Genomic DNA, 18,451 nt, shown 5'->3' with positions numbered 1-18,451 from the left:
CAGACATGGGAACTTGTTCCTAGACCAACACACAAGAATGTCATAGGTACCAAATGGGTCTACTGAAACAAGATGAATGAAGGTAAGATAATCTAACATAAAGAAAGGTTAGTTTGCAAAGGGTGTGCTCAAGTGGAAGGTATTGATTTTGAAGAAACCTTTGCACCGGTTGCTAGGTTAGAGGCAATAAGAATTTTTTTAGCTTTCTTAGCCTACAAGGGATATAAAGTATATCAGATGGATGTGGAATCTAATTATCTCAATAGAAATATTGAAGAAGAGGTGTATATGAAACAACCAGAAGGGTACTTGTTGCATGAAGATGAGAGTTTTGTATGCCGGTTGAAGAAAGCCCTGTATGGTTTGAAGCAGGCTCCCAGAGCATGGTATTCCCAGTTAGAGAAATACTTGAAGGAGCAAGGATTCCAGAAAGGGAATGTAGATAGCAACTTGTATGTCAAGGTAAATAGAGATCACATGATTATAGTTGTTGTATATGGATGATATTATCTTTGGTGGAGATAAGGACATCATGTGCAAAGAATTTGTAGATCAGATGAAGATAGAGTTTGAGATGTCCATGTTGGGTGAGTTGTCCTATTTTTTTGGTTTGCAGATCTCACAGAAGGAGAAAGGAATTTTCATCTCCCAAACCAATTATGGGAAAGACATGCTGAAGAAATTTCAAATGGAGGACACCAAACTGGTAAGTACTTCCATGGTTATCAGTTGTAAGTTTAGAAAACTAGATGAATCATCAAAGTTGAGCAAATACTATATAGGTCTATGATCAATAGTCTGTTGTATTTAACAACATATAGACTAGATATTGTACAAGTTGTTTGCATGATAGCAAGATTCCAAGTTGCTCCTAAATAGTCTCACTTAAATGCAGTAAGAGAATCTTCAGGTATCCACAAGGAACTATCAGCTATGGTTTTTGGTATCCAAAGAAAGGAGACTTCTCTTTGTAGGCTTATACTGATGTAGATTGGGCAGAAAGTATTGATGATCAAAAAAGTACAAGTGGAGGTGATTTCTACTTAGGAGACCGATTAGTATCATGGCACAACAAGAAGCAAGATTCAGTGTCATTATCTACTATTGAGGTAGAGTATATAGCAACTACTACATGTTGTTCACAGGTTTTATAGATGAAGCAGACATTGAAAGACATACAGGTAGAGATACCGAAACCCATTCCAATTTGGTGTGATAACTCAAGTGAAATCAACATCTCCAAGAATTTGGTAATGCACTCCAAAACAAAACACATTGTAATCAAGTATCACTTCTTGAGATAGAAGGTAGCAGACAAGGAGGTCATATTAGAATAAGTTACAATTGATGAGTAGATTACTGACATATTTACCAAGCCACTTCATTTGGGCCCATTTGAGTATTTGAGACAAAAGATGGGAGTTGTCCCACCATCTGGAAACACTTAAATAGATAGGAGATTGCATGGTTCAGGGGGAGTCAACCATTACTACTATCTTCTGACTCTTGAATTATGAAGCATGGACATAGGGGGAGAGTGTGCCTTAACCAGATGCAGTTAAGGGAGAGATTATTGGTGTCATACTAAGGTTCCCTTTTCCATTGCTATCAAAGGGGGAGAGAAACCAAAAAAGAAAATATTTACATCAATGCCAAAGGGGGAGATTGTTGGCATTGAGTTGTCATTGATGTCAACCAGTATTGGAGGTAGGCTGCCGATAGAGGTAGGACATCTAGCATGAAGAAGACTGTACCAGTATGGTGAAAGAGAGATAAGGTATTAAGAAGATTAACACGAAGGCTTGTCAACTGGTATGGTGGAAGACAAGTAATTATTGAGACTATCAATGACTTCATCGGTATGAGGTGAGATGCATGTGTGTGTGAGCATGTTGAGTGATAACTGGTAGAGCATAAAATGGTCTAGAGGTTGGCTGCCTATTTATGAAGAAGGGGTAGAATGTTAAAGTAATCACAAATCATTGGAGGTTAAGATGTGCTACCGGTGTAGTGTGTACTACCGGTTAGCAGGAGGAGAAGGTCTCACTGATAAAGGCTTGTACTGGTATGAGTTTTCTGAATATTCAAGTGTAAACTAACTTTGTGTCGGTGAGCTGAGTGTATGACCATTGTAATGCCATGTGCAGCTGAGGTGGAAAATATGCAGATGTCGATGAAGCCTCCATCAACATGGTTGTTGAAACAACTAGTCAACATTAATGAAATAGCAAAAAATTATAGGATGGTAACTGATTGATGCGGCTCGAGGAAGAAAGAATGACAGAGAAAGATCAGGGAGTAGTTGGCACCTGGATTGAAGAAAAGAAAATTGACTGCAAGATGACCTCAAGAAGGAAACAAGTGGACTATAAATGAGTCGACAGATTTCAATGCAGAATATCATGGACGAGATTGCTATCTTTAGCAATTATGCATTTGATAATGGAAAATGCATACAAATGCATTCCTTGAGTACAAGTGATTGATCCAAGGTAGATTGGATCGAATCTCATACATATTTTATCGGGTGAAGGAAACCCTAACCGTCCCAAGTTTGAATTGATTCTTGGCAGGAAAGTTCAAGTTTAAATATGATGAGCTGAGACTGTGATTTGTGCTACTGCAGAGTGAAGACAAGTGTGAAATTGTTGTCTGAGAGCCGAAGAGATAAAGACTTGAAGTGTTTATGAGTGAAGAATTGATTGATAAGAAGTAGAGTAAACCGGTGTAAGGAACAAACTGGTGTAAGGAACAACCGGTGGAGTGTTCTTTGAACACAAAGGTGACAAACTGGCAGAAGTTGTGCTTGATTAAGAGTGATCAAGTGTTAGTTGAAAAAGGGAAGACATTGTGAGAGGGGATTTAGAAAAGTGATCAACAAAGTCAAGTTGCAGAGTGGGTGGAGAGAATACAGATCGGTAAGGCTGAAACCGGTAGAGGAGAATATTGTAAGGGTGCAAAACTTCATTTGCAACAATGATTTTATTTGTATATTTGAGTTTTATATTTTTTTCACTAAGTTGTAGCTCAGTACAGGGGTTGTAGCTCCTTTAGGTTGTAGCCTATAAATTGTGCAGGGGTTGGTGCTTCTTTGAGTTGGTGCTCCTTGGGTTGGTTCCCTAAAAATTCTAATAAGAGATTCATTGTGAGGCTGGATTGGAGCAGAAGATCTCCAGCAGCTATTCTCACCGAGGTTTTTCCCACATTGGGTTTTCCTTGTATATATCTGGTGTTGTGTGATGTATTCTTGTGCATGTGTTATGTTAATGTTTTAGCAAGTCCTTTCACACACTCTGCTTGCATTGTTTAAGTTACCGGTTAGCACTCAGTTTGTTTTTAATATTACTGGTACCTCCTTGTTGAAGGAAAAGAGTTTAAATCACTGATTCACCCCCCCTTAGTGATCCATTCTGTCCAACAATATGTAGTGGAAAAAATAGATGTAGCGTCCTAAAATTGTGACACTTGCAATTTTGACCGCATTTGGGTCTTCACGATGGCGACGCAACATGCAACCTGAATGGAGACCCCGAAACCTGATTATGACACTGAAAACTGCATTTTCTTGCACCCTGGCCTGAACCTCCTTTGCACCCTGTTGTCCTGGGAGGTGGGACCAGAGCGCCCAGCGCCCTGGTCCTCTAGGACCAGGGCGCCCAGTGCCCTGGTCCTCCAGGTCCATGGCGCCCAGTGCCCTGGTCCTCCAGGACCATGGCGCCCAGCGCCCTGGTCCCTGGGTCCTATTTTGGGCCCGGTCTCTTTTGGACTTCGGGTCTTTATGTTTGCAAATTGGAAAATTATCTTTCCTGGTCGGCCTAAGGCCGGGAAAATCAGTCTATCAGCCCTAAATGACAAGTATATAAACTACATTTTCCTCTCTCATTTGGAGAGATAGATACATGAGGGAAAAAGCATGGAAACTATACTCAAGCATTCAAGCATTCAAGCATTCCTTCAAGCAATTGATCATTTCAAGTCTCCATTCAAGGCTAAGTGTTGCATTCAAGACAAGGATTCAACCATTGAAGAGGAGATCACTTACAACATACTACTACAACATACAACATACAACATCTATACCTTCGCACATAAGGATACAAACATCCTTACAACAAGGTATTAGTACTTGTTTTACATTATAGACATTTACATTTACAGCATTGCTCATTTCTTGGTTAATTCCAAAACCGGGGTTTGACCTAAAGGCAAACCCCTAATCCCTAGCCCCCCAATCGTCTTCGCTTTTCTGTGTGTAGGTTACAGGTACGCGGCTAAAATTGAAGATCTGGAATCCTTGTGCAGAGACGAACAGATCCCCCTTCTTTTCGCGGATTTTTCGGAGGACCGTGGCGCTCGGGCGCCATCGTCCCAGCAACTTTCGCTCAAATTTATAGGACAGCACCATATCGACATTTTACTGCTAATTCCAGGTCCGCAGCTTCATACTGTATTCCTATCTCAGTTTATAAGTGAATCTTTCTCACTTTCTATGCATTCCTAGCTTAATTCTTCTATTCACATTCTTTACAAAAGAGGGTAGCCTTGCTGTCATAACCCTTGAAACTCATTTAGCATCCAATCTTGCATTGCGTGGGATTGGATCTTGTGGGTTTCAACCCCTCTTTTCAATGTAAAGTCTCTCCCCTAAGTGAAAACCATCAACCCTAGAGTAACCTCCCTTCTCTCTCCTCGGAGTTGGAAGAGGGGAGAGCAACTAGGGTTCGATCGTGATTTTCCACTTTACATTTTGGTGAATCCGATGTGAACATCCTTTCTGATTATTCATGGTTAGATCTGAAAATTGGATTCCTTGATTACATTTCCATGTTGATCTTTTGCAAAATTTTAGAGGTTAATTGCATAAAAACCCTAAATTTTCTTTTTAGTAATTAAGCTTGTGAAATGTCTAAATGTTAATGCTTGTTTCAGATCTACCCTTCTATTACAAATTATCAATTCATATTTGTGCTTTAATTTTGAAAATTAAGTGGTTAAGTGTTAAAACCCTAATTTTTAAAACCCTCTTGATTCAACCTTTGTCCGACAATTTCACTGATCAAAACATTTCCAAATCAGCTGTAACTTTGGATTCCGCAATAAAATCACAATATCTTTCATCCCTGAAAATTTGGAAAAAAGTTGCGAGGACCGTGTGCACTCCGAGCGCCATCGTCCCCGACATTTTTTTTGAAATTTCGGGAGCTAGATCTTACTGTATTTTCCTGCTAAAATCCAGAATTTTGGCTAATTTTATCAATTATAACACTTTCAAAATTAAAGTCAAAGTTGGTCTAGGGATTGCTTGGATTAACGCTTCTAATCATTCAAAAATCATTGAAATTGAAATTTTGTGTCAAAATTGTGTTCTTACTGTCCTAAATCTGAAAAGTGTGTTTGCATTCATTAAAAATTTCAGTGCTTTATTCAAATTCTTACAATTTGTGACTTTTGAAATTAAGTGCTTAATTACAACAACTTTAATTTTCACTTTCAAAATTGAATTTTGCGTGAAATTGAGGCAATTTTTAAATTTCAAAATTTGCATTGCTCTTGACATTCCCTCTAAAATCATAAAATTCAAAATTTCAGTTTCCCTCTCTTTTTCAAAATTCAAATTTTTGCATTTTTCGACAATCTTGGTAGGGTTCAATTTTGAGATTGCAACTTTAATTTGGCCTATCTACAGATCGTAAAACCACTCAATTTTTTCAGATTAGCTCCAAAATCATCATAACTTTCATCCCTGCAAATTTCGAAAAAAGTTGTCGGGACCGTGTGCACTCCGAAGCGCCACGGTCCCTGACATTTTTTCTAAAATTTTGGGAGATTGTCCTGATTGTATTTAACAGCTTAAATCTGGAAGATTGGCTGATTTTAATGAAAATTGCTACCTCTAAATTCAAAACTTTCTCTCTCTCTCTAGTGCATGAGTTTTACAACAATAAGCCCTACTTACACTATTCCCGTTAGATGAAGCCGTAGAATTAAGTCTTTCCGAGGTTTAACTACCGAGGAGATGGAACCTAATTTGAATAGCCTTTTTAACGAGGACATGGGTAATTCCTCTAATCCTCCTAATGATGAAGAAGCTCTCCATGAGGTTTCTGAAGAACAACTTTCGAAATTGGATAACCAATTTGATGATTTTCGACAATGGATGTCTCAAGAATACCCCGATAGTCAAGCTCTTCCTTTAATTGAGGGTCTAAAACGTATGCTTCAAAGTGATAAGAATGGAATTGATATTTTGCGTGGTATTGCACACATTGTGGATTCGAATGTGATGCCTATGAAGAATTGTGCTGAAAATTTGGGTTATACACAACCTCCTACTCAAGTCAATCATTCTATTCCTTTGATGACTTCTATTGCTAGCATACCTACCTTTACATCAAACATAATGGCTACTTCTACACAAGACATTCCTCCTATGATCACCAGTCATGGGGGCAATCCTTCCTCTTCAATTAACCCTCTTCCTTCATTTAATCCGACTTCTTCATTCATTCCTTCAATTAGTGTCCCTATTATATCTCCACAAATGAACATGACACAAGGGGGCAATTCATTCAATCATTCCATTCCTCCTTGTAGTGTTCCTCCTGTCCAATCATCTCCTATGACTAATTATCATAGGGTCCCACCACCTTACTCTTTACCTTCTTTCAATAACATAACACCTCCATCTCAATCTAACACATCTAATATGAACTCTTCGACTAAAGCGACCATTAACAATCTTGCACAAACTGTCTCTTCTTTACAGCAACAAATTGCCTCTATGAATCAATCTAAGTTTAGTGTGCCCACATTTGATGTTGCGAGCCCACTTTCTCTTGACATTCTTCGAGCTATCCCTCCTAAACATGTTGAAATCCCGCATTTGGAGCTTTATAATGGTAAAGGTGATCCTCTAATACATGTTAAGACTTTTCAAACAATATGTACCGATTTTTCTTATGACCAAAGGTTGCTTGCAAAACTGTTCACTAGAACATTAAGAGACAAAGCCCTACAATGGTATTGCTCATTGCCTTCCTATTCTATTACTTCTTTCGAACAACTTGCAAATGCTTTCATTCAACAATTTCAAAACAATATAAGTCCTAAAGTTACTTTGATTGATTTAATGCATTGTAAACAAGGTGTTAAAGAAAAAGTGATTGATTTCATTGGTAGATATAAGCATTTGTATGCTCAAATTTCTTTTCCAGTGCCTGACAATGATATTCAAAGAATCTTTATTTCTAATTTACAAAAAGATATTCGAGACAAACTTCTATTTTCTGAGTTTACTTCTTTCCAACAGTTGTGTGCAACTCTTCACATTTATCAATTGAATGTGAGTCAAATGGAACAATCACATCCTATGGCTCCAAGTGATAAGGGTGATAGCAGTCAACAACCATTTGGGAAGTTTAAACCGAACAGAGATTCCATCAAATTCAATGAAAACATCATCAACAACAATGTGAATGCAGCATCAGGTGTGCCTCCTATTTCTAAATTTTTCAAGAAAGAAAGAAAGTATACTCCTTTGAATGAATCATTGCATAGTATTATGAATAAGTTATTGGAACAAAATGTGCTTACTCTTCCTCCTATAAGGCAAATTGATCCTGCAAAGATTACTTCACCTTATTTTGATAACAAAGCTTTTTGTCAATTTCATCGTCAGCCTGGGCATGATACTGAAAAATGTTTTTCTTTAAAGGGTAAAATTCAAGATTTGATTGATAATAATACTATTTCTATTTCTGGAGTGAATGATAAAGGTAATACATCTGTAGCTCCTCCTAATCAAAATCTTCAGATTTTCACTGATCCATTACCTTCTCATACCTCTAATGCGATTGAGACTAATGATTCCTCTTTTTCATCTGATGGTCTTGTGTCTATGACTCCAAATGTGATTAACTTTGTAGAGCAACAAGAAAACCCTAAAGAACCTTCCATCACATTTGATTCCAGTGAAACCATTAGGGCACCTGATGGTCCTTTATATATAGTTGCAAAAGTCAAGAATACACCTTGCCGTGGAGTACTTATTGATCCTTCGTGCATGGTTAATGTTATTACTGAAGAATTTCTTTTTACTTTGCAATTGAATCAAGTGATATATGACAAAACAGATGTGATTGTGAAACTATTTGATGCATTTTCTTCTCCTGCAATTGGTTCTATTACATTGCCTATTGAGGTCCATAACAAATCCCTTGATGTGAACTTTGCTATTATTCCATCTTCCGAACAATTCCGTGTGAAGCTTGGCTATCCTTGGCTATCTTCCATGAAAGCTATTGCTTCTCCTATTCATAAGTGTTTGAAATTTCCCCATAATGGTGAAGTTGTTACTGTCAATCATAGTCTCTTTAAACCAGCTGAAAGAACTTCTAGCATTCCTATTGATTACTTTTGGCCTAAACAATTCCAATCTCTTCCTCCGCGAAGTGATCATCTTTTCAAATCTTATCAAAAGTGGAAAAAAGACATGATCCTATCCCTAAGTGAACCTAGAACACCCAAACTTGACATTCCTATCATTCTTGAGAAGGAAGTTCTTCCTTTGAAAGATAAAACTAATGTCTTTCCTCAAGAAGATTCCTAACCCATCCCTATGGATGTGACTATGTCTATATCTAATAAACTTCCTAAAAGTAGACCTATCCCTCCTCGTCATGATGGACTTGGTCTCCTTCCTAAACCAAATATTCCTCCTTTATATGGAGCAGTTCCTCCTCCTTCTTTTTATAGAGAGAATAGACCTTCTTCTTCTCCTATTATCCAGCCTAAGAGACCACAACCTAAACACCCAAGTGATAAGGATGAGAACATTCCTCCTCCTCAATCTTCTTCACTTCCTACTAAGACTAGATGAAATTGTTCTTCACATGAACGCCGACGAAAGCGTCATCTTAGAGCTCAAGCAGCTGCTTCTCAAACTTTGCAATCTCCAAAAACACCTTCAACAAGAATTATTCCATTTTCTCCAAAATCTCCAAAACATAAGATGCATGATGGTCTTGATCCTGTGTGAATTAAAGACCCTATTTTTATAAATCTTGATGATGCTATAGATGAAAATGTTATTCATGATGAAAATGTTACTTCTCTTGCTTCTGATAGTGAATATGAAATTGTTGATGTTGATAACCATTTATCTAATGAATTTTCTAAAGCACTTATCCTAGCTCCTAGACAAGAACACCGCGGCTTGGGATATGAACATAGCCCTTGTTTGGATCTTGTGATAGCTCCATCTGCTGTGTTGGATGTTCCTCCTCTAGCGTGTTCCCTACCTTCCCGAAACATTGATCAGCAAGATTAGGGGGTAGATGACGTGCTAGACTAGTTTCATTAGCATAGCAGATTCTCTCCTCCTCTCTTTTGTTACTTCTTCTATATGTTACTCTCATTCTTCTATTTGTTGTCCTTAGTGTTGTCTACTTGAGGACGATGCAAAGAATTGAGATCTCTCGATCTCTCTCATGTTGACTCAAAAGACACATGTGTTCCCTTCTTCTAGGTGACCTTCCTTGATTGGGGAATGAAGAACAATTATGCATACATACATATGATATAAATGAATAATCATACAACATACTGACCCCGAGGAAAGAGAAGTCACCTTGTGCTGTGTGTTTTGTGTCTATTATCCTTGGGCTTATCTCACACTTGGGGGCTAAATCCTTGTGATAACGTGCTCCTTTCCCTTTTTCATTTTCTTATATGTATCACTACCTTAAAGAAATCACCCCCGGTGAGGCGTGTGCGATCGCTTTAACGTAGGGGGGCATACATCCCGTTCATATCTTTTCAAGATACTTGAAAATTTCTTGACAAATTTAGCTTTGCCTTGAAAATTTTTGATATCTTTCTTGCATGACTCATACTGAGGGAACCTTACTACTGACAGTCATGGTTCTCCCTCGTGATCTTCCCTTTTACTTTGTCAATCGAAGTCGTAAGATCCTTAGTCCACTGGGGGCTTGGTGTATCTTGCCTCCTTGACGTGGTAACTGATTGATGCGGCTCGAGGAAGAAAGAATGACAGAGAAAGATCAGGGAGTAGTTGGCACCTGGATTGAAGCAAAGAAAACTGACTGCAAGATGACCTCAAGAAGGAAACAACTGGACTATAAATGAGTCGACAGATTTCAATGCAGAATATCATGGACGAGATTGCTATCTTTAGCAATTATGCATTTGATAATGGAAAATGCATACAAATGCATTCCTTGAGTACAGGTGATTGATCCAAGGCAGATTGGATCGAATCTCATACATATTTTATTGGGTGAAGGAAACCCTAACCGTCCCAAGTTTGAATTGATTCTTGGCAGGAAAGTTCAAGTTTAAATATGATGAGCTGAGACTGTGATTTGTGCTACTGCAGAGTGAAGACAAGTGTGAAATTGTTGTCTGAGAGCCGAAGAGATGAACACTTGAAGTGTTTATGAGTGAAGAATTGATTGATAAGAAGTAGAGTAAACCGGTGTAAGAAACAAACTGGTGTAAGGAACAACCGGTGGAGTGTGCTTTGAACACAAAGGTGACAAACTGGCAGAAGTTGTGCTTGATTAAGAGTGATCAAGTGTTAGTTGAAAAAGGGAAGACATTGTGAGAGGGGATTTAGAAAAGTGATCAACAAAGTCAAGTTGCAGAGTGGGTGGAGAGAATACAGATCGGTAAGGCTGAAACCGGTAGAGGAGAATATTGTAAGGGTGCAAAACTTCATTTGCAACAATGATTTTATTTGTATATTTGAGTTTTATATTTTTTTCACTAAGTTGTAGCTCAGTACAGGGGTTGTAGCTCCTTTAGGTTGTAGCCTATAAATTGTGCAGGGGTTGGTGCTTCTTTGAGTTGGTGCTCCTTGGGTTGGTGCCCTAAAAATTCTAATAAGAGATTCATTGTGAGGCTGGATTGGAGCAGAAGATCTCCAGCAGCTATTCTCACCGAGGTTTTTCCCACATTGGGTTTTCCTTGTATATATCTGGTGTTGTGTGATGTATTCTTGTGCATGTGTTATGTTAATGTTTTAGCAAGTCCTTTCACACACTCTGCTTGCATTTTTTAAGTTACCGGTTAGCACTCAGTTTGTTTTTAATATTACTGGTACCTCCTTGTTGAAGGAAAAGAGTTTAAATCACTGATTCACCCCCCTCTTAGTGATCCATTGTGTCCAACAATATGTAGTGGAAAAAATAGATGTAGCGTCCTAAAATTGTGACACTTGCAATTTCGACCGCATTTGGGTCTTCACGATGGCGACGCAACACGCAACCTGAATGGAGACCCCAAAACCTGATTATGACACTGAAAACTGCATTTTCTTGCACCCTGGCCTGAACCTCCTTTGCACCCTGCTGTCCCGGGAGGTGGGACCAGAGCGCCCAGCGCCCTGGTCCTTCAGGACCAGGTCGCCCAGCGCCCTGGTCCTTCAGGACTATGGCGCCCAGCGCCCTGGTCCCTGGGTCCTATTTTGGGCCCGGTCTCTTTTGGACTTCGGGTCTTTATGTTTGCAAATTGGAAAATTATCTTTCCTGGTTGGCCTAAGGTCAGGAAAATCAGTCTATTAGCCCTAAATGACAAGTATATAAACTACATTTTCCTCTCTCATTTGGAGAGATAGATACATGAGGGAAAAAGTGTGGAAACTATACTCAAGCATTCAAGCATTCAAGCATTCCTTCAAGCAATTGATCATTTCAAGTCTCCATTCAAGGCTAAGTGTTGCATTCAAGACAAGGATTCAACCATTGAAGAGGAGATCACTTACAACATACAACATCTATACCTTCACACATAAGAATACAAACATCCTTACAACAAGGTATTAGTACTTGTTTTACATTACAGACATTTACATTTACAGCATTGCTCAATTCTTGGTTAATTCCAAAACCGGGGTTTGACCTAAAGGCAAACCCCTAATCCCTAACCCCCCAATCATCTTTGCTTTTCTGTGTGTAGGTTACAGGTACGCGGCTGAAATTGAAGATCTGGAATCCTTGTGCAGAGAAGAACAGATCCCCCTTCATTTCGTGGATTTTTCGGAGGACCGTGGCGCTCGAGCGCCATCGTCCCGACAACTTTCGCTCAAATTTACATGACAGCGCCATATCGACATTTTACTGCTAATTCTAGGTCCGCAGCTTCATACTGTATTCCTATCTCAGTTTATAAGAGAATCTTTCTCACTTTCTATGCATTCCTAGCTTAATTCTTCTATGCACATTCTTTACAAAAGAGGGTAGCCTTGTTGTCATAACCCTTGAAACTCATTTAGCATCCAATCTTTCATTGCGTGGGATTGGATCTTGTGGGTTTCAACCCCTCTTTTGAATGTAAAGTCTCTCCCCTAAGTGAAAACCATCAACCCTAGAGTAACCTCCCTTCTCTCTCCTCGGAGTTGGAAGAGGGGAGAGCAACTAGGGTTCAATCGCGATTTTCCGCTTTACAATAGACAATATCTATGTTATGGCCTATTTATTGTGAACACTGATTAGTATCGTTTGAAATAATTTTTTAATCAAATATATTTGAAAGATCTCCAATAATATGGTTTTGACATATACTATATGAAAGGAAAAAAATGTTGTGTTAGTTTTTTTAAATGATAATATGTTTAAAATAAAATATTTGAGGCACTTGTATATAGTTTTGGGATGTTCTGAATAGAATTTATTTGCCAAAGATCTGAAATGTCAGTTTGGATTAATTTAATTTTTATATTTGAGACATTTTATAAGTTCCAAATGTGTATAGAAGGATCCACTAAAGATCCAATCTATTCTATTTTGGCCACCTTCTATCATATTAATATAGTTGAGAGGATTCTTTGGGTATTTTAGTTATTATAAGTGGTTTGTATAAGGTTAATCTTAATTTATGACACCTTTACTATATTTAACAAACAAGAGAGCCTTTGAATGCATGAAATATACTCAACTAACTTGTGGAAAATTTAAAGAGGTAATGAGATAATGTCAGATACTTGCGATTCCTAATTTTTTATCAGCATTTATAGTAACATATTATAGATCACGGGGGATTTAGAAAGATAATACTCTATTTATAATAAATAAATGATGGGCATTATGTATGCATTAGAAAGATTAGATAATATCTAGTTTATGGTTGATGTGAAATATTATAAGTACCATAGGTTTATTGATGGATCCATATAAGAACCAACCTATTCTATATTGCTCATCTCTTATCATGTTAATATAGTTAAGAGGATTATTTTGGTTATGTAGCTATTATAAGAGGTTTGTGAATGGTTTCCATCATGTTGATGCACCTCTAATGTACTTGATAAATAAAATATTTTTTGAATGTATAAATCAACTAGAGTAAATTATAAAACACTTAAAGAGGTAATAAACTCATGCCTTGTACTTGCAATTATTCATTTTTTGATTACCATTTCTTGTAGACTGTGATGCATCAAAAGAATGTACTCAAGGTATTCCAACTCAAAGGGAACATCTCATATCTTTTGAAGGAAAATTTTAAGTTTTAGAAAGAGAATATTATGTTTATGAAAAAAAATGTTGGTCATTATGCATGTATTGGAAACATTTAGGCAACATCTAGTTTGTTGTTGATTATTTTTAAATACTGCTCATAACAGTTAATTCTTTTTCATACAAAGATATTTGAATAATCTCTAAAAATGGATATGTTACAAGAATACATTTTTGACAAAGAGTAGATGAAAGGAAATATAAATGTTATGTTATTTTTATTGCTCATAACAATTAATTCTTTTTCATACAAAGATATTTGAATAATCTCTAAAAATGGATATTTTTACAAGAGTACATTTTTGACAAAGAGTAGATGAAAGTAAATATAAATGTTATATTATTTTTATTTAATGATTTTATGTTTATATTAAAAAATTTGAACCACTTAAATATATTTTTAAATATTTTGGAATAGTGTTTTTATTCCAAAGAGTCCAAATGTAAGTTTGGATTAATTTTCTTTTTATAATTTAGACATATTGTAAGTGTCAAATTTATATGGGTTCATAAAATATCCAAGTGATGTTATGATGAAAGAACAAGGATCTGGTCAACTACTGAAAGGGGAGGGTTGAATTAGTAGATAGAAAAACTGATAAACTTCACCATTCTCAAAATCAATCTCTCAAAGTAAACTTAGAACTATCAATGCAATATCACTGTCAAGATAAAATTGTCAAGTTTAAACTGGTTGATTGTTACAACAGATAAATAGTAAACAACTTGTAACTCACAAATATCCAAATACTTTTATTGACATAAGTAAAACTTCATTTGATATTGTTGTCGGTTATCATGACATATCAAAGTAGATTAAGTAGTTAATAAAATCAACCATAGAAAACATAACCACAAAAACATTCACCACTTGACATAAAATTTTGACGTGGAAACCCAAATGGGAAAAACCACAGTGAGATGAGACTCACAAGATAACTATCTGAACTCTTCTGAAGTTCGCCTTGTTAGGAGCCAAACCTGTTAAAGCTTTACAAAAAGTCCTATTAAGAATAGATCCTGTTAGGGACCACCCGGTTAAGGGATTGCCTATAATGCCTTGTTAGAAGCAATACCCTGCGAAGAGTAACCTTTGTAAAGGATTTAGAATTCAAGCTAATGGATCACCTTATTCGAGGATTCAAATAACACCAATCTTGTTAGAGCTTACCCGGTTAGGGGATTTAACTACTATGATTGTTAAAAAACAACAAGAGTTTGCTGATCTATTTGAATATAACTACACTTGCTTGTTAAGATCCTTGTCATGCTCCTATCTGCCTTTACTCAACCTATAGATACATCATCCAGTTTGGAAACCATACACTCAACTAAAACTTTTCCAACTTTGAAACTAAACAACTCATCAACCTTATAAACAAATAAATTAGGTCAGTAACACAAAATAAACCTAATTCTCATAGAGATTACAAACAAGTCGGTTCAAGTATGAATGTTGGATTACATAACAATCTCTACACATGATTCAAGAAATCCTCGACCACTCTTTGATCACCACTTCATCGAACTTAGTAACTCATCATGCATTTTGCATTACATGTAGTATACTTGCTCATTCCCAAGACAAAAACTATTACCTCAATGCGCCAAAAACACTTTGAAACTCTCTTCATACAATATGCATACGTGTCATAATCATTACTGCTCACAATCAAATCATAAACCAATATAGCTAATTCACTAGACTTAATCAGTTAGGGTTTACCGGTTCAACTCTCCAATACTTAGCAATACCAATTCACTCCACAAACTTACTTATCAGTTATAGTTTCCTTTCACTAGCTCTTCCTACCGGTTACAAAACAACATTACAACAATATCATTACTAATTTAATTCACATCAATGACAACATAACATATCATTAATGCAATCTTCATGAAAATGCCAACAATATCCCCCTTTGGCATTGATGGCAATACAAATATCAATACCATTGATTGTTTTGATTGTGAATAGGAACCCTGGTTTACATTTTACCATGTACTCTCCTTGTCTTTAGCTTGTCACTAGTTCTTCTCCCATAATCACATAGTTCTTCTCCCCCTGTGACAACAATGCCAAATTGAAAGTAAAAAATGCAATGCAAACTTCATTGTACAGCATCAACAACCTGCAACTTGATGCTCCCCCTATGGAATAACTCCACATCTACACCAATTTTGCTGAAAAATCTTGCAAGCAGCTTGGGGACTGATGTAATCTACATCATGCTCCATTGACCTCATGAAGGGGTACAACCCATAGCTGACTTTTAAGATACTCAAAAGTAGTCTTAGGCAGAGGTTTAGTAAAGATATTTGCAAGCTGCTCCTTGGTAGAAACATGCTCCAAGATCACATCTTTACTCTGCATTGTTTCCCTCAATAAATGATACTTCAATTCAATATGCTTGGTTCGTGTATGCAAGATAGGGTTCTTAGAAATATTTATGGCACTAGTATTATCACATAAGATCTTTATAGGTTTTGTAAACTTCATCTTGAAACCTTCTAAAATGTGCCTCATCTAGATAGCTTGGGTACAATTTATATAAGTTGCAACATACTTAGCTTGAGCAGTAGACTCTGAAATATAACTCTTGTTTTTGCTACTTCATGAAACAAGTCTTCCTCCATGAAAGAATTCTCCACTGGTTGTGCTTTTCTAGTCATCAACATTACTTTCCTAGTCCGCATCTGTGTACACCTTCAAGTCAAAGTTTCCTTCATATGGATACCATAATCCATAGTCAATGGTACCTTTCAAATATTTGAAAATCCTCTTGGTTTCTATCAAATGTGTTTCCTTTGGATTCTTTTAAAATATAGCAACTAGACCAACTGCATGAGCTATATCCGGTCTACTGTGAACAATATAGTGGAATTTTCCAATCATTGACCTATACTCCTTCTCATCAACAGATGTGGCCTCATCTTCCTTAGACAACTTACAACTTGTAACCATTGGTGTCCCAACTAGTTTACAATCACTCATACCAAATGTCTTTAATACCTCCTTCACATACTTAGATTGTATAATGAAAATACCATTTTTCATTTGCTATATTTGCAAACCTATGAAATTTTTTATCTCTCCAACTAGAGACATTTCAAACTCACTTTTCATTTCATTTGCAAAATTATTTCTCATATCGTCATTCCCTCCAAATATGATATCATCTACAAACACTTCACTAACCAGTATCTTATCTCTTTCAGATTTGAGATATATGTTGCTATCTTCACTAGTTCTCTGAAAACCTATCTTCATCAGGTGTGAATGAAGCCTTTCATACCATGCTCTCGGTGCTTTCTTTAATCCATATAATGCTTTATGCAACTTACATACCATGTTTTTCTCATCAGTCAGAGAATAACCCTCTGGCTTCTCAATATATACTTCTTCTTCCAGTATTCCATTCAAAAATGTTGACTTTACATCCATCTGGTATACTTTGAATCCCTTGTGTGCTGCAAATGCAAGTAAAGTTCTGACACCTTCCAATCTGGACACTAGTGCAAAAGTCTCACCATAATCTTCTCCTTCTTCTTGTGTATAACCTTTGCAAACCAATCTAGCTTTGTTGTGAACTACAACACCATCTTCATTCAACTTGTTCCTAAAGAACCACTTAGTACCTATCATATTTTTATTTACCGGTCGGGGTACAAGGGTCCAAGTGTCATTCTTATTAATTTGTTCAAGTTCTTCCTCCATAGCTTTAACCCATTGATCATCACCAAATGCTTCCTTAGCAATTCTAGGCTCAATAGTGGAGATCATGCAAGAATTCTCTCTGATTGTGCTTCTGGTCAATACTTCAGCATCCTTATCTCCAATAATCTATTCATATTGTGATTAAGTCTCACATACCTCGGAATAACATGATCATTATCTTCAGGTTCTTCTTCATTGTTATCATCATCTTCTCCTAAATCTACCTATTCCAGTTGAACTAGTACACCAACATTTGCTTTACCAGTTTCAGGTTTCACAGGTTCTGGTTCCAAAAACAAAATGCAAGGATCTTCATCCTTTTTCTCCACATTGGTTTCCCCTAAGACTTCAGGATACTCATCCACTCAAACATCACCACTCTCTATTATTCTCTATGTCTGGTTGTTATAACATTTGTAGGCCTTACTCTTAGTGGAATAACCAGGAAATATACATTCATCACTTTTAGCCTCAAACTTGCTAACATAGTCACCTCTCTTAATAAAACATTTCCTGCCAAATATCTTGAAATAACTAACATTAGGTGATCTACCATATCGGTATTCATAAGGAGTCTTGTCCTTACCTCTTTTTACCAAAATCCCATTCATTATGTAGATAGTTGTGCCGATAGGTTCTCTCCAAAAATTCTTCGCTACACCTCCTTGTATCAACATTGACCTAGTAGCTTCAACAACTGACTGATTGTTTCTCTCTGCAATACCATTCTTTTGTGGTGTCTTTGGTCTAGAAAGCTACCATTTGATACCATTCTCTTCACAATATCTAGTGAATTCTTTAGAAGTGAATTCTCCACCTTGATTAGTCCTTAGACACTTTATCTTCTTTCCACTCTCCTTTTCAACTAAGGACCTGAATATCTTGAATTTACTAAATTCCTATGTTTTATCCTACAAGAATGTGACCCACATCATCCTTGAGCAATCATCAATGAAGATCATGAAATATCCATCACCTTGAATACTTTTAGTCCTTATTGGTCTATAGAGGTGTTGGCATTATGTTGTCATTAATGTCAACCAGTATGGGATGACTACCGGTATGAGAAATGTATGTGCAACACTGTCAAGTGGGAGTACAGGTTGAGATATCTTTGATATCACCTTGTGTTGTAGAAAACCGATAAGGCAAGAAAGAGTGGCCAGTGGAGTCACCAGTACACAAGTTACTGTCTAAC

The sequence above is a fragment of the Cryptomeria japonica genome, chromosome 10 (assembly GCF_030272615.1).
Source record: "Cryptomeria japonica chromosome 10, Sugi_1.0, whole genome shotgun sequence".
Lineage (NCBI taxonomy): Eukaryota > Viridiplantae > Streptophyta > Pinopsida > Cupressales > Cupressaceae > Cryptomeria > Cryptomeria japonica.
This window is presented reverse-complemented; position numbering follows the sequence as displayed.